The sequence below is a fragment of the Elephantulus edwardii genome, unplaced genomic scaffold, assembly GCF_000299155.1.
Source record: "Elephantulus edwardii isolate Elephantulus edwardi_28Jun2011 unplaced genomic scaffold, EleEdw1.0 scaffold00161, whole genome shotgun sequence".
Classification (NCBI taxonomy): domain Eukaryota; kingdom Metazoa; phylum Chordata; class Mammalia; order Macroscelidea; family Macroscelididae; genus Elephantulus; species Elephantulus edwardii.
This window is the reverse complement of record NW_006399911.1, coordinates 1,433,547-1,451,680: the sequence shown is the minus strand read 5'-3', so window position 1 is coordinate 1,451,680 and position 18,134 is coordinate 1,433,547. Positions and strand designations below refer to the sequence as shown.

Genomic DNA, 18,134 nt, shown 5'->3' with positions numbered 1-18,134 from the left:
CATTACCAAATACTTTTTCCCTGTCTGTGTCTTCCCTTTTTACCCTGTTGGAGAAGTTTTTGGATGTGCATAGGGATTTGATTCTTAGAAGATCCCATTCATCTATTTTATCTTCTCCTGGTTGTAGGTTCACATATATTGGTTTTATATATAATTTTTTTACTATTGATTTCTTCCTATTATCACCCAGGCTTTTCAAGTCTCTCTTGAATTTTTCCTCTTCCTTCACTACCCACCTCTCCCATCCACCTATCAACCTCTGCAATCCTAGTGATTTCTCCATTCTCCTTTTCTGGACCCTCTTCCCTTCTCCTTCCTCTTTTGAAGGTTTATACACATCTTGTTCCGTTACCCTCTGCTCTTTGTTTTTAGCATTTCACATATACAGGAAACCTGTAGATCTGGTCACTTTTTTTTTTTAACCAGCAGCATGTTTCTGTGTCTGGAGTCCTATGGCCTAACTGGTCTCCTACAGATGACAAGGGCTGTTTGCAACCTCTGGCCATCACAAGTTATGCTGCAATGAAAACATTGCACATACTTTGATTTATACTTTTACAGGGAACGATTTCTAGAGTAAGTTCCCAAAAGTTGACCCAAAGAGAAAGTAATTTATCATTTTTTTAATAGACCTTGCCAAATTCCCTCTTAGAGGGGTGGGATCATTTTGCACCTCTATTCACAATGAAAGGAACCATGATGGTATAGTGCCTAACATGTTGGATTTCTATCCAAAAGATCAGTGGTTCAAACCCACCAGAAGCTCTGTAGAAGGACGACAGGCCAACTCCTCCATAAAGATGAATAGCCATAAAAAGCAGACACAAGGTTGGCTCTGTGGCTCACTGGCCCTGGGTGGGTATTCACAATGTCTGTTTTAGGGTAGAAACTGTGTCTGTATTTAAATGTGGCTGGTTTGAGCTAAATTATTACTTGTTTTTCACATCACATAATTTGTTCTTGAAGTGGTATCTTGTGGTACAGTTTCTCATATTTGAGGTAGGATGTGGGCTGTGAAATCAATTCACTGGGCCCAAACAGTTTTGTGTTGATGAAATAAAATAGAATCAGTGCTTCATTAAGATCATCTTATTGAACAGGTATATTCAAGAAATCTTGACACAAATGTCCTTAAGGTCAGAGTTTGCAAGGCTCTATGAGTGAAGCGAGGCCTAGTTTGCATGTTAGCTATGTATAACTGTTTGCTCTAAGATGGCCACGAATGATTTCTTTGTACACATATGTCACCCTTACTGTAAGGTACAGTCTATTATTCTATTTTCTTGAACCCAAGCTATTGTGAGCCCCAGAAACAGTACAGAAGTAAAACAGTGACTTCTGAAGTCTGGTCATATAGGATGTCTGGCCATGTCCCCCCAGGTCTCTGAAATCATGTGCCCTTGTAGGAAACCAGCTGCCATGAGAAATCTTTGGCTACTCTGAGTCCACCATGCTCTGGGGAAGGTCAAGCTAGCCAAGTCGAATGGCTAGGGAGAGACAGAGAATGTCACAGCCAGTCAGCCAGCACCCAACAGAGTGAGGAAGGGCTTCAGCCCCAGGTGAATCTGACTGCAGATGTACAAAGACGTCAGATAGGGGCTGCCTGACTGTGAGATTTCAAATTGAATCCCTAAGGGTTGAGGCGGTTTGTTATGTAGCACCAAAAAACGATATAGTCTTGTGGAAGGTACTTAAATTCTTTGTGTTTCCATTGTCTAACCTATAAAATAGTAATCACAGGAGCATCTATTGGGTAATGAGCTAATATAGAAACAGGTAAATATATAACCCATATGAGTGTTTGGCTAAGATAACGTGTCACTTTGGTCATGCACGGTTCTCAGCAGTCTGGCTGATAGTACGCAGCAATTTTCAACTTTCTGATCAGATATGAGCAGCCAACCAGTTGAAAGTGAAGCTTCTTTGGGGTGGAGGCCTGTAATCAATGAATACGGATGCTCTGGCAAATCTGCCGCAGTCCTGCCTCTAGACCTGTATTCTCTCTATGATCCTTTAACCTCGAGTTCTTGAGGCATGAGCCAGCAGCTTGATGCCTGACTTACACATCTGGGGTTCACCAGCTCCTCAAAGCTTGTGTGCCAACTTGTCCTACAGATTTTGGGTATTTCAGTCCCTGCTATCACATGAGGAGGAAGAAGCCGCCAGCCTACAACTGCCTCACCAATTTGAGACTTGCCAGCCTGCAAAATTGCATAAGTCATTTCCTTGGAATATTTTTCCCACTTTGCTATTTATATATATATATATACACTTCGCTGTTTTTATTCTTCTAAAAACTTCCAGCCTAAGACATATGTTGTTGTTGTTGTTAGGTGCCGGCGAGTATGACTCATAGAAACCCTATAAACAGCAGACCCTGTCCTATTCTGTGCCATCCTCACCATCCTGTTACACTTGAGCCCGTTGCTGCAGTCACTGTGTCTATCTTGTCAAAGGTCTTCTTCTCTTTTGCTGACCTTTCCAAGCAATAAGTCCCTCTCCAAGGAATAGCCTCATCTAGAAACATGCACAAAGTATGTGAGACAAAGCTTTGTCATCTTTGCCTCCAAGAAGCATGTTGGCTGCACTTTCTCCACGATATCTATCTATCTATCTATCTATCTATCTATCTATCTATCTATCTATCTATTATCTATCTCTCTCTCTCTCTCTCTCTCTATCTATCTATCTATCTATCTATCTATCTTCTATCTATTCTTTCGACAGTCCATGGGATGTTCAGTACTCTTCTCCAACCCCACAATTCAAAGGCATCAGTTCTTCTTCTGTCATCCTTATTCACTGTCCAGCTCTTAGATGCATAGCAAATGACTAATTAGACCATGGCGTGAATCGGGTGCACCTTAATCTTCAAACTAACATCGTTACTCCCCAATAATTTGGCGAGGTCCCTGACAGCAGACTTGTCTAATTCAATACATCCTCCTGTATCCTGACTGCTGGTACTAAGGGTATTGATTGTGGATGTGAGAAGATATTATTATGGCGCACAGTAGTCATTTGAAAAATACTACTACTTTAAACTACGTCACTGGTTTTAGAAGGCCAAAAGGATAGATCATAAAATCCCCTTCCTCAAATGGAGATTCCATTTATATCTCCCACGATCACTCTCAAAAATGCCAGTGAAAGGGCAGCTCAGGGAGGCAGAATGAAGGACACAATGAACACACAGTGATGAGGTGAGAGACATAGGAAAACCCCTGCGATCTGAGGCCTTTGCGCAGGTTCCTCCACTGCCCACGTTCTGACTTCCTCACTTAGCAAGAATACTGAAGGTGATGCAGGGTAACAACTTCGAGCCCAGGGAGGTGAAGGAAAAAACAGAAGTGCAAGCTCTTGAAGTATTTTCAATATTTATAAAACTCCAAAGGAACTGGGACATTTCCCCGTGACTGCATGCACAAACAGGAACAGCACGTCTCTGCTTCTGGCTGGAATTTTCTCAACTTTCTGGTAACACTGATTATCTAACGCTAATCAGAAAGCAGGGGGATCTCGTGGCGTAATCCACAGCGGGCTGTGCTGCTAACCCAAAGGCCACCCGTCCAGGGCGATTCAAATTTACCAGTGGTTCCATGGGACAAAGATGGGCAATTTCTTCCTGTGCCATTTACAGCCTCCAAAAACCTGCCGAAGGGTCAGCTATGAGTCAGTTCCAACTCGATGGCAGTAAGTCTGAGTTCTGAATGAGTTAATTAGAAAGTCTGATGGAAAATTACTACTACTGGCATGATGAAATGAAGCCATTACTAATGAGCATATACTTGTTTAATAGGCAGCCTTCCAAAATGTAAGACTGATGGGAGGAAACTGAAGGAGTCTTTTTAAATATGGTAGAACCCCTGATGTATCTACTTATTTAATCATGTGGAAAGCCTCCATTATGTGTCCAAAAATCGCTCTAATTACATCATATAAAAAGACAAGACCCTCAAGAGGCTCAAGAGGTAGGAATGTTGACAAGCTGAAAGATAAGGGCATTCTTGAGAAGACCAGGGGAGCTGGAAACGGGTGCCTGTGCTCAGAGCAGGAGGACTTCCTGCTGAATTAGGTGAAAGTCTGTAGCACAGCCACAGGGTGGAGTACTACTCAATAATAAAAAGAATGCAGGATCACGCATAAATCTCAAAGCCAATTAAGACAAAAGCAAGAACCAGACTCAATAGGCAGTGTCTCTGATTCCATGCCCGAAGCATCCTAGAAAAGGCAGAACACCATCGGCAGGAAGGGATGATGTTCAGCGGCTAAGTGACCAGCAGCAGAAAGATGAGTCATCTCCTCCCATAAAGATTGATCAGGATTGTCATGAACTGGAATCAGCTTACTGACTGTGGGTCTGAATTCCTTAGTATGTGTGTTTTTTGTTGTCATTATAGCAATGAGAAGCAGATTGCCCATGGTCAGGGGAAAGCTTTTTGGGGTGTCAGAAATGTTCTATATTGTGGCTGCTGTGGTGCTTACCTGACAGTATAAGTCTATAAAAGCTCATTTTGGCTACATCCTTAAACTGGTGAATTTTATTATATATAAACTCTAAGTAAAGCTGACCCAAAAGTATCCCACCAGCCATCACCACACCCAGAGAGTCATGGGAGAAACAGAACAACCCGCAGTCTGCAGAACAAATGCAGGAGAGAGGTTGACAATTAATCCTGTAATACTTATTATGCCTTTTAATTTAGTGGGGGTAGAATGTTCAGGAAGCAGCTATTCTGTAAGTTCCACTTTATTCTCTACCGAACTCCTCGGTTCTGCCTGCTCTCTTGTGCCAAAGCTTGATAGTTTGTCTTCAGACAATGAAGGCCCAGGTGACTTCCCTGTGCAGGGCTCTGAAATGGCCAGCATCCTAGCTTCTAGGCCCTGTCTTGCAGCAGTCATTATGTATCTATAAAGAATGATTAATTGGCTATCAAAACCCCCTATTTCTCCCAAAGGTAAATCCAATCAACACAAAACGTGACAAGCCTACACAAGGACTTAAATTGTCCTCCAACAGGGGTTAAGGCAATATTCAAAGGTAGTCCGGAGCTATATTCCATCAAACTAACCCCTTCTTTTAACTAAGTTACTGGGTTAGTTATCTCTGAAGAGAAACCTGATGAACTAGGACAACACACACGGATAGATAGACGGGGTGAGGCTAGCCCTCAGGCAAGAGCGTGGGTAAGGTAGTCTGAAGGGCACTGCGATGGGGGGAGGCCCAGACTCCATGGAAGCATCTTAATGGAGGATGGGTGGCCAGTGGCTACCACAGGCAGGGCTATGCTCTGCCAGCTCTCTACAGGCCATGCCCTACTCCTCTAGCCAAACACCAAGAATAGGGATCCCAGGACATCAAGAGCCCCCCAAAATCCAAATGAACCACCATCAAGTTGATGCTGACATGGTGTCAGAGTAGAAGCGTGCTCCAGAAGGTTTAAAGGTCTATGACCTTTGGAAATGTGCTTCAGTGGGATTTTCTTCTGAGAACCTCTACCCTGTCAGTCCAAGTTTCCATGTGCACCACCCAGGGACCCCATCAGGAACACAGGAGGATCTAAGTGTGGTGAGCCATGTCCACCATAGCCAGTTCATCTCATTTTCAATCCTCCTGACAACCCCCTTCACTGACTTCCTAGCCTTTGTCAAAGAGGTATTTCCTAAAGTTGGTGAGGTTCATGGTTTCTGCATTTCATAGTGCTCTCATTTTCTGGAAATACTGTTTTTGCTACTGCTCCCAATTTGAACTAGGGATGAACTGAAACTTACAGGCAATTGAGATCATGAATCCTTTACATTTTTTTCCCCATACATAGTTTGTTATTCATTGCCACTTTCCATGAGTGAAATTGGGGAAAGGTGATTTGGAGGAAAACTGCTAGACTCAGTGACTAGTTAGATCCTGGGCTAGAAGGCCCACAACCTTCTCTTTAGGTAAATGAGCAAGAGGAGGAAAGAGTCTGGCTCCAGCCCTGACCACTCACACATACTGGCTTTTTCACCCACAAGCCACATCAGTGTGGATCAAGCTGCTGAGAAGGGAAATTCCACTTTGCATGTTAACAAGGTCCCTCCAAAAGCTTTCAGGCAGGTGAACACCACACTTGGGGTATCTCCCCACTCCCTGTGATGGGTTGGACACTCCAGTGGTCATTTGGGGCTTGTCTAAAGTCCTTTTTCCCCAAATAAGGAGAAAATGGGGAAAAGGTTCTAACACACCAAGTAGAGTTTTAAAGAGAGAGGGGGAAAGGGGGCAGGACAAAATTGGAAGCAGAGGTTGGCCTCCCTACTCTCCCAGGTATTGTCAGCCCCTGAAATCCCCTTGTTTGGAGGACTACACCTCAGAATCTCAGCTGGGGCGACACAGGCCCCCTACCTGGAGGGAGCTGAGCTCAGCACGCAAAGAAGAGTAGCAGGTCTCACATGGACGGGGCTGGCCAGGAGCCAGTGAAGCTGTCAAGGGGCTGGGCAAGGCCTTAAGAGATGCCAGACTCCCTTCAGGCCCTTGACCTTGGCGTTAAAGGTGACACATCCTATTGCAGGCCTTCAGTGTACTCTGACTGAAACATTTTCTTCTGCTAAACCTTCCCCTCACCTCCCTCCCAGGGCTCATCCTCTTCTCCAGTTTCCTCTGGAATTGGTGCTGGGAGACCAACTAATAAGTGCATTTCAAGGCTCTGTGATTTGAGCAGATAAGTGTCGGGATGACTCAGAACGAGTAGGCGGTGACAGATGTATGCCGGGGGCGCTGAGCCAGGCTTGGCCGATTCTTCTCACACGGCTCGTTGGGCCTTGGACTAGGCGGGGTAGTGCTGTGGATTCAGTTCAAGGTAGAGGGGTCCTGAGTGAGCCCACCAGGAGGCACATATACCACACCCAAATCAGGACAGCATTAGCAGTAGGGACGCTTACAGAGCCTTTGTACTCCGGCAGGAATCAGAACTGGCCTCCTTCAGAGACAGTGGCATCTCCCTACCTGGGGTGTCCTGGGAGGGTTGGGGTGTATATGCTAGCTGCAGGACTGAATGCTCTCTCACAGCCACCCAGGAGTCTCCCGGTAGTTTTTAGCATCCTTGCTCCCTTAAAATGTAAGCACTTCTCTGAGAACACCCTGAGCCCCGTCAGTCACTCTTTCTTGACTCTGAAGTAAGAAAGAGGACCTGTTTTCTGAGCACAAATTGAGTACTCTTGATTGGGTGAGGGTGAATGATTCAGGATGCTCAGTGCTATAGAGATATTCCTTTCTTGTCAAGCCTGTGGTTGTTGTAAGTTGCCATGAACTCATGGTGTGGGCAATACAATGACATCCTGCTCAGTCCTGTGTTATCCTTGTAATTGCTGATATACTCAATCCATTCTTGTGTCTTCCAACCCAAGAGTTTATCTTCCAGCATTGCATCAAACAATATTCTTGTAATTCATAGGGTTTACCACTGGGTGACTTTTTGGACATGGATTGCCAGGACTTCTATCTTAGTCTATCTTAATCTGAGAGTCCTGCTGAGACATGTCCATCAGGCTGTTTGGTGCAATGAGTTTACTTTTATGTGGTCTCTTTGGTCCTGTGTCCTGATATTCTTGCAAAATGACTGGTTGAGCCATAATATTTGCTTTACTACCATAGACCGCTAAGGGAACAAACAGGTTTGTCCTAGAGAGTGTGAAACCAAGGTGCTCTTTGGAGGCAAAGATTCTGAAGCTCTGTCTCACATAATTTGAGCATGTAGCCAGGAGAGGCCAGTCCTTGGAGAAGGACATCATGTTCAGAAGAGTGGATGAATGGCACAAGAGACGAAGACCCTGAATTAGATTAATTGACTCAGTGCCTGGGGTAATGGGGGTAGATATGCCAGAGATAATGAAATTGGCAGAGGATAGGGCAGGGTTCAGAGCTATTGTATAGAGGGTTATCATGAGTCTCAAGTGACTTGATGGCATGTAACAACAAAAATCCACATAAATTACTTGCAATCCACCCTAAAGAACTAGTCAGACTACAAGTCAGGCCTTGAAATAAACAAGGCATTTTTCTGTATAACAGCCAATCTCATAAGTGTTTTAGAGGGACCTCTTGTTCAATAAGAGTCTAAAGAAGTGTGCATCCTTTGGTCCTGGGGACCCTGTGTTGAGAACCTCCTAGATTCTAATTAAAGAGCAATAAGATAAATCTGTAACACCATGCTGGTGACTCACAGCGATAACAATATTGAAGATGAAGAAAAACAATGACAAGAACCCCAGGAAGGAGAAATAATAAAACTGGCAGGAGAAAGACCCAGAAGGAGACCAGCAGCAGAGAGAGAGGGGGGTGGTAGTGGTCCTGGTGGGCAGAGTTGGCACACAGAGCTGAGGACCTCCAGGCAAGAACTTGTCAATGTAGTCAGAACACCCCATATAGGAGAAACAGCTGTAGTTAAAGCCTATGAGGGTGGAGACCCAACCAACATATGGTGAAGTGTGGAGGCCATGCTGACCAGCATTTGGCAGTGGAAAATGCTCCAGCTTCGCTGATAATTTTATCCCTAAAGATGAGAGGGGGGCAGTCCTGAGGGGAGTGAGTATTTACTCTCCTACAGAGGCATGGGCATACATCACACAGTGGTTGTTCATCAAATACTTTTGCCTTGAGATCTGTTGTAATAACCTAACCTTGCCACCGACCCAGGGTTGTTTTGAAGCTGCTGGTTGAGAATTAGATCAGTAAACACAGTCAAGAAAAGTTTGCAGAGAAAAAGAAAGAACAGAGTCAGGGTGCACTTGATCTAAGCTGAAAACACATCCATGAGAAAGAGAGGCTGGGGGTGAGGGCGGGAATGGGGGGGTGAGGGCTGCAGGGGTGGGGAGAGAGAGATATGCTAACCTGGTCTCTGGGTAACTTGGGAAGGGTGAGTGGACCTTCTATTAGATATAAGTGAGCTCCTCTCCTAGGATGCTCAGTGGGGTATAGTGGGAGTAGAGGGGACCAGCTGACCTCAAATATGTTTCTATTGTTTACTTTCTGCAAGTAATCTGTACTTGCCATTTTTACCATTAACCTATAAATAACAGAAGTGCCAGCCTTTAATAAGGTATCTTTGTGTGCAACCCCAACAGATTGGACAGCAGGGTTCTCAAATTGCAGGCTCAGGTCTGTTTGGCCTTACAGCACAGAGGGAGTGGGAAAGGGAGAGGGAAGAGGGAGGGAAGGATGGAGGGAGAGAGAGGAAGGGGGGGAGAGAGAGAGAGAAGAGAACACACGTGCATAAGCACACTTCATAGCCCTGCTGATTTTGGAAATACTGGTGACATCACAGCAATGTGCAAGTCACCACTGCATGACAAAATGACAGATGGAGGACAAAGCTGTGTAGGAAAGGCTTCAGGCACAAGAGAACCACAGGGACTGGCAATTAAAGGATTATAGTTAACTTGTGTTTTTTTTTTTTAAAAGTAGAAATATCCCCTCCAACCCCTGTTGGTAAGCCTATTTCTAAAATTCTCTTTGCACACTTTCCCGCGGTCATGTTGTTCTGTTAGGTGCCGTCGAGTTGACCATGACTCATCATGACCTATGAAGAGTGGACTTGAACCCTGCCCTATCCTGCATCATCCTCCCATCTCGGAAATACTTGAGCCCGTTGCTCCAGCCACTGTATAATAGAAAAATGAAAAGAGCAGTCTTCTGACAGCTGTGGTCATTTGTAAAACACCAGAGACTCTACCTTAACCACCAGGCGGTGGACAGGTAAAAGCAGTAGCCGTGTGTTGTCCTCAGGGGCAAACGCCCTCTCACAATGGAGGGGCCTGTTTCCTTCATTGTGCGCGCGCGCGCGCGTGTGTGTGTGTGTGTGTGTGTCAGAGAGAGAGAGAGAGAGAGAGAGTATGCCTTTGTTGTCTATATCCCTTATGCGCCTCTCTGTGCTTCACTTTCTCTAGTGATATTGTGCTCAGTGTCCCTTTATTATATATTCCCTTTCCTTTCACTCAGTTTATCTTCATCTATTACATTAGGTTCTTTGTTTTTCAGGAATCCCACATCTACTAAAATTAATCGAAGATTGTGCTGTTGATTCCTGATTAATTAGAGTTTCGTACAAGTGAAGGTGACACTTTATGTGAGTGCTTCTTTGCCACCTTGTCACTAACACAGGCCATGCCTGGCCACCTTTCCTCTTGAGAGATTCCATGTGAACACGAGGCCTTCCAGGGAGTCCCAAAGAGCTACATGCCCAGAGATTTCAACACCAAATCCACTCCAAGGTGTGAACACTTGGTTCCTAATGGGAATGAGCCAAGAGAGTGTGCAAGTCAAGGGTAATGTCTGCATTTAAGGTCAAGCACCTGAGCTGTTGGCACTGTGAGAAAAGGAAACACCTCACACCATGAATCTGAGATGTGGAGCTGCACGTTTATGGCTCCGTGGCTCCTGATTCTGTAGCTGCTTCTCTCTCCAAGAAGCTGAGAAATCCTGCTGTAAGTGCTTTCAAACTACTGGAACCCTTGACCAAAATAATAAAGGAAATAGGTCTCAGACAGAGTGAGGGGGAAAAAAAATAGAACAAAACTCATTAAAAAAAAAATAATAAGACTTAAGGATCCGAGCGAGACTTGTAGAACCTCTAAGACTATGGTCCTGAGATGCCCTTCACACTGAGAAGCCAACCCACCCCAGTGGACCAACCATCATCTTGTCAAACAACAGGCAGCCCCATAAAGTAAACAGTGAGGAGAATATACCTGGCAACACGCAACTACACAAGACAAAAAGGCACAGCATTTACCTAAAAACTCAGAAGGAAGAAAAGGGTAAGAAAGTCTGGAAAATGGAAATAAGGAATGAATCCAGGGTGGACGTGGGGTGAGTGTGGGCACGTGAAGGTATCACAGCCGATGTCACAAACAATCCACATATAAACTGTTGGATGGAAAACTTTGAAAACTTTCACCTAGACCACATAAAATGCTCAAAGCAAACAAAAACCTAGGAGATGAGCCTAGAAGAGAATGAGTTACTCCCTCTCCTTAGCCTGCTACCCTACCTATGCACTGACTTCTTTGATCAGAGGATCCCTGAGCTGCCTGAAGCCCCACCAAGTGACCCCCAAATGCTGCATCAGGTAATTGCAGGCCAGATTCTCAGAAGGCCATGGGGCAGGCTCCATTCCAGTTTCCATTTGGATGTGTCTATGCTAGGAGTGTCTATTATTTACTGGAATTGACTAACAAGCTGAGTCACTAACACTAGCTAGACGGCAGATTGTCTTAAAAGTATATATTAAACAATAAAATGTCATCGTGAGCCTTGCTGCAAAGGAAAACAAACACAAAATTCCAACTCTGACTTTGTCTCACTTCTACTTTCTCTCTGCCTCTTCCTGTAGAATATATCAATGTGAGAGGTGCCAACATAAACTAAGAAGGTCATACAAACATGACAAGTGACCTTCACAGGAAGGTCACAGCAGCAGCACCACTGGGAGCTACCAGGCTGACCATGTTCACCTCTGAGAAGCAGGGACAGACTGAGAAAGCAGGGACAGACTGAGAACTGAATGGGCCTCCAGCAGCTGAAAGGTGTTCCACCACGATGTTCTGTGCTAAACCCACAGAATTCCACCCAAACCCCAAATCGATCCAAGGTGTAACTTTGAAAGGCTCAACTCCATGACTGAACACTTACTTAAAGGGAAGGAGCCCAACATCTTTTAGCATCTCTTACGTGCCAGGCGCCGTCCTAGGTCAGCCTGAACTGTTGGGCAGACATTGTTATCTCCATTTTCAGAAGAAACATTAAATAATGTGGTCATGGCCTCCAGATGGATAAGAACAAGAACAAGAGCAAGAGTAAGAGGCCAGTCCAGCTTCTGAGTCCAGTCCCAGAGGACTCTGGAGATGAAGACACACTATCTCTGGGTTCCTGAGTATCAATGGCTGTGATTCAATTCTATAAATCTCTGAACTCAAATGTTATTGAAGTTTAAAGTATTTTCTTCCTTCATTTGTTATTATGATTTAATGTTTACAGAGCAGACTGATAATCCATTCAATCATTCATACATATATGATTTATGACATTGATTACAATGCTCAAATTGTATTATAGTCTTCCCGCTGTCTGTGGTTTTTGTTTCAATCTGTCTTTCCCATCTCTCCCTTCCTAGTGTTATCGTTACACAAATGCTGTCCTTGTGATCCAGTGTGGTTGATTGTTTCTCCCCGGTGTACTGTTCACCTTATCCACCTGTTCATTATTTGACTGAAAGTTGAGGCATGGGGACGAGTTCAGTCCCAGGCTCACAAGGAGCATAAGGGCAAAGAATCCCACCAGTCTGTCAGTCCAGTATGCCTGGCCAATGGGGTGATTTGAGCTTTGTTCTGCACTTTTTACCTGCCCTATCCAGACCTTCTATTGTGATCCCTCTCAGAGAAGTTAGCAGTAGGAAGCAGGCACCATCTCGTTCTTCTGGTCTCAGGGTCTTGGAAGTTGAGGATTACAAGGTCTATTGGTGCTTTGGACTAATTGTTTCCAGGAGACTTTTATTTCCTACACACTTCTTTGTTCCAGACACAGACAGATGAAGTTGAGTCTTGAGGTCTCCCATGAGCCTCTTCTAGGGTTCCAGGGTCCTCAGTCAAGCACATGGAAGGGAATTCCTGTCCAGGTTGGTGTTGCTGTGTACTGTCGAGTCAGAACTGACCCACAGCTGACCTTCTAGTGGGTTGTTGTTACTGTTGTTAGGTGCCATCGAGTCGTAGATGACTCACAGCGACCCTATGAAGTGGGTTTTTAGAGGCAGTAAAATCTCATGGGAGTTGGCTGCCTGTCTTTCTCCTGCAGAACAAATGGCTGATTCTAACCACATGCCTTTGGGTTGATGGTACCGTTCTTTACCCCTAGGCCACCAGAGCTCCTATTCTGCCCACCTATCTAGGTAGACAGAAGGAAAGAACAGGCATTCTACAGGGTAGCACTCTCTACCATTAGTATAAAAAATATTAGGGTTTTATACTTTGGGTCTTAAGATGATCAAGAAGCAGAGAGCCTTACCTTAGTCAACTGCTTATAGGGCCAAGGTTTCTTGCCTAGTCAGGTGAAACTTTGTTAAGATGCAAGTTTCTCCATCAGGCATCCCCTGCATGGCCCAACATGCTGTGGAAGGGACAACACTAGACACTAGAGTCCGAGGATCCAGGTTTGACTTCTCATCCTGTCGTTTACTAGCCACACCAATCTTGTTAATTGTGTTCAAACTCCAATTTAGTTCACAGAGCCTCTAAGTCCTCATGTGTAAGAGGAAGAATCCCTTCACCACCTGGACTATAATCAGAATGAAAAGAAACAGCATCCACAAGAATGCCAAACACAATGCATCGTCCACAAGTATTTGCTGAAATGCAAAATATCCACAGCCAACAGGAGTTCAAGAGGGAATATGGAGCCAAGACTGTCTAAGAAGTTAAGACACGAGCTGACTGCATAAGACATTATCAATTGAGTCAGTCTATGAGATCTAAGCACAAAGGCATAAAACAGAAATATAAGTTGATTATGTGTGAATGCTATAGGAGTTGGTTAGAAAGGAAAGGGGCAAGAATGACTTTGTAGGAGGAGAGACTGAATTATTTTCTAAAAGAAGATTTATCGTTTGTAAGAAAGCATATGGGGAGGGGGGGAATTCAAGAAGGATTCCACGGATACACTACCGAGCTAAAATGAAAACCCAAAATGTGTACCACCATTACAATGGTCCTTCAGTGTTACAATGCCATTAGTTAATAAGGTAAAAGCCAGGTTTCTAATGCAAGGACACTTGACATTGACTGGGGTGATGAATACACACTATCACTGATTTACTGAGATTGCTAAGCTATACAGCTGAAGAAGTACAAAAGGAATAAAGAAAGTTCTGAACTGGTGAAAGAAACAGAATACATGCCCAAGAGTCTCCACATATAACCACTCTGCCAGGAGACCAGCAGAACAGAATAGTGCCCAACCAGCAACAACGAACATTTACATTAAGGATTCAATAGGAGAATCTTTGTCAAAAAAGAGAAAATGTGGTAAAGAACACCAAATTTCCATGGAATCTAGACTTTCTGAAGTTACTGAGACCAGGAGATTACCTTATTCCTCCTCCAAAACCCCCCAGTGAACCCAACTCTTACCTTGAGGAAAACTATCCTTTGAACCAAATCTTTGAACCAAATAGTAGTCTACCCTAGGGAGCTCTGGTGGCTTAGTGATAAGGAATCATGCTAACAACACAAAGTTAGCTGTTTCAATCCACTAGCTATTCTATGGGGAAAAGGTGGGCAGTTAACTACCCTGTGGTTTACTGCCTCTGAAAATCTGCTAGAGAGTCAGTTACAGGTCAGTTCCAATTTGATGGCACACAATGAGTCAGAAAAGAATGTCTGCATTGAACATTATACGAGCCCACTGACAACTGCAACCTGAAAGGATAGATGAAAAGCTTAGGGAAAGAGTGAGTTTATGTGAAACAGTTTGCCAAACTTTTGTTAAAATATCAATAAAAAATAATATTAATTAAAACCTGTCAAGAAAGGTAGCTCAGCTTGAAGAATATAATTAATATTATTGAACTATATGCAGAAATTGTTAAAGTGGTGTATGTTCCATCTTGTGCAAGATCACCAAAATTAATGAAATTAAAAATGAGTTAAAAATTAAATAAGTGAAAAAGAAATAAATAAATGGCAACCCCAAAAGAGGAAGGTTAAAAGGACTAATCACTCAGGGCCTTGCTCATCTTAGAATGCCCAAAATCGAACATGCAGGACTCAAGAGTTTGGTGTTTACTACATTGCTGGGTTCAAATCATCCTAGAGTCTGATCCAAGGGGAATGAGGCCTGAGAGAGGAAAAGAAAAATCCCGTAGCCAAAGGCTTGGCACAACCAGCTCCTTCCACCACGGACCTCCCTCCTCCCCACTCCACTTCCGATGAAAAGTCTAGAGCTGGACCTCAACCGACCTGCTTCTCCTCCCAGCTAAACTCCTGTGTGGCTTCAGGAAGACAAAGATTAAGAACCTAAACTATCCTAGGTTTTCCATTACATTCTCTGAATTCATTTCCCTCTTTTTGCCTTGGTTTCCTCATCTATAAAAAAGGAGTTTACACTTGTCTCATACGCCTGATGTTGAGTTAAACCAAGTAAAAGAAAAACCTAACTTAGACCTCTCCAAAGTATTGAAGAGCAACAATGTCAGTCTGGAGACTAAGGTTCGCCTGATCCAGGCCATGGTCTTTGACATTACTTGTTATGCATCGGAAAGCTGGAGAGTGACTAGGGATGACAGAAGGAGAATTGATGCCTTTGAGCTGTGGTGCTGGAAAACAAACAAGTTTGTCCTAGAGAAGGTGAAGCCAGGCTGCTCCTTGGAGGCAAGGAGTCTGAAGCTTCATCTGACATACTTTGGACATGTTGCAAGGTCCTTGGAAAGGGATTTCATGCTTGGGAGGCTGGAGGGACAGCTCAGGAGAGGAAGACCCTCGATGAGATGGATTGATTCAGTGACTTGGGTAATGGGGGTAGGTATGCTGGAGACAATAAGATTGGCACGGGATAGAGCAGGTTTTAGGGCTGTTGTACATAGGGTCGCTATGAGTCACAGGCGACTCAACAGCACATAACAACAAACAACAGATTTATCTTGCTCTGAAAATTTCCCCATTGAAACTGCATTGCATTTGGAGAAAAAAGATACTCTTAAACATAAAGTGGTATTACTACCTTGTTTCTCTGGTCAGTAAAATCCTGAGAGTCGGCCCTATTCATGGCTGGGGTCTCTTCACTCATTGTAGGAGCCTTTGGCAGGTCCTGGCTGTGCCTTGTCCCTGCAGCCTCTCCAGGTCTGGAGTGGAGGGCTAACTGGCTCAGTCCTGGCAAAGCCCCATTTCCCCGACTCTATGAGCATTGACAATTTGAACCAAATAGACCACACTTTAACTCTATGACACCCCACAATTCCAAAGACCTGTTGTTATTGTTGTTAGGTGCCATCAAGTTGAGTACAACTCATAGTGACCCTATGAACAACAGATCTGAACCTTGTCCTATCCTGTGCCATCATCACAATCTCTGGCATACTTGAGCCCAAGGCAACAGTCACTGCACCAATCCATCTCATTGAGGGTCTTCCTCTCCTTCACTGACCCTCCTTCCACCTTTACAAGCATGACATCACTTTCCAAGGAATAGCCTCTCCTAACAACATGTTCAAAGTATATGAGATGAAGTTTTGTGACCTTTGCCTTCACATAGCATTCAGGGCTACACCTTCTCCAAGATTTATTTGTATTTGTTCTTTTGACACCCTTTGGCAGTCTATTCTGTATTCTCCAACACCACAGCATAAAGCCCAAAGGTACATGGTTCAAATCCACGAGATGCTTTGCAGGAGAAATATGGGCACTCTCCTCCCAAGCTATTTACTGTCTCTGAAAACCCGCTAGAGGGTCAGCTATGAGTTGGTTCCAACTTGGTACTTAACAACATCCTTTCTCTCACCTAGGTTGTAAACACGGACTCAAACATTATGTGTTTATTGTGACTTCTGCCTGTCATCCTCATCATCCAGACACCAGCATCACAGATTTGTGTCTGCAAGTCTCCTCCAACAGACCAAGAGTGCCCACTGGCTTGTTAAATGACCAGCTCAGAGCGCCTTCCCCTGCCACCCATTGAGAGTGAAGGTAGTGGCAGCCGGCTCCTCGCACAGGCCCTCCCACCCACATTCTGCTCCCAGCTCCAAGGAGCCTTCCTGTTCTCCTCTGCCTCTCTCCTCCTCCTCCTCCTCCCCAGAGAGAACAGACGACTTAGGGTGGCTCACTGGGAAAGTCCATCTCATCTCTCTTCCTTCCCCACCCATTTTCTGTCTCTTCAGTACATTCCCCGCAGATTAAACATGCAACAAGTGCTCAACACCCACCGCCAGAAGGAACCGAGCTCAAGACCGGTGTGATGTGGTCAAGACAATCCCCCAGGTTCTCCTCTTTGCCACAGTCTTTGCCATTTTGGTTAGATTTAACAAATGATGCCTCAGAGGAAGGGAACAGGGAGGGAGCATGGAACGTAGACTTCTCAAAGGTTTCAGCAAGGGGGATGCAAATAAGAAGGAAGTCTGAGACTTAGAAACCACCCCAGCAGCCACCCCAGGCCAGATCACAAAAGAGATACACATGACAACATATATGCATAACCACTTTCAGTTGTTATTCTCTTTGAATCAAGAAAGTTATGTAAGAAGAAAACATACAGCCCAGTTGCAGGAGAGGAACATTCTGTTCAGCCTTCAGTGATTTATCAAAGAGGCTCCTCCTGGTGGGCAGGTGACAATGCCACATCAGCCGTGCATGGACAGGACAAAGAGCATCCCGAGAGAGACACACATCCTGCACACACCACCTCCCAGCTATCTGTGCACTTAGCCCCAGCCCTGCTAGACACTAGCATCACCAGGATGCTCAGATGTGCAGGTCTGTCAAGCATTAAATGACTAAATGACAAGACACAAGCAATGGGGACACAGCACTCACAGCTCTGAGCAGTTCTGTCGCCTCACTTGACAGGTCCATAAGAGAAGGGGTTCCGGCCTCAGCACAAGCGACTGCTGAGCCCTGGAGCCCTGTGAGTGGCTGCCACTGCGTCTGCAACAGATGGGGCCCAGGGCTGGGTGTGTGCCCAGTCCTCAGCACTGAGCAACAAGCGGGTGGCAGGCAGCATGAGCTGGCCGAGACGGTGCAGGAGACAGTCCTCCTTGGCTGGGCCGGGTGCAAGCAGACCCCCTGGCTGGCAGGGCTGCAGCACACTTCCATCCCCACCTGCATTGACTGCCTGTGCAGGAGACCGTACTACACAGCAGGGCCGTGGGAGGAAGAGAGAAGGGAAGGAACGCATTTAAAAAGACAGGCAGCAGGACAAACGGAGATGGCAGCAGAAGCCTGTGATGCAGCAGTTGATGGTGCCTAATGGAGCCTGGGATCAAGGACCTCTGGCTACTGTCTCCCCTTCCTACACCTCCACCCTTGCCCATCCCCACCTGCCTCTGCGGAAAAGCAAAGTGGCTCCAGAGGGAAGGAAAACAGTAAGTTGGCTTCAGAATCTACAATTAGCAGACTGTAACTGT

At 45.0% G+C, this 18,134-nt stretch overlaps 1 protein-coding gene across 1 annotated transcript in view; it reads right to left on the bottom strand.

Moving 5' to 3' along the window:
- The window catches only part of PRKAG2 (protein kinase, AMP-activated, gamma 2 non-catalytic subunit), a 409,636-nt gene that overhangs the window by 287,750 nt on the left and 103,752 nt on the right, over positions 1-18,134 (bottom strand). The gene's annotated exons all lie outside the window — the stretch shown is intronic.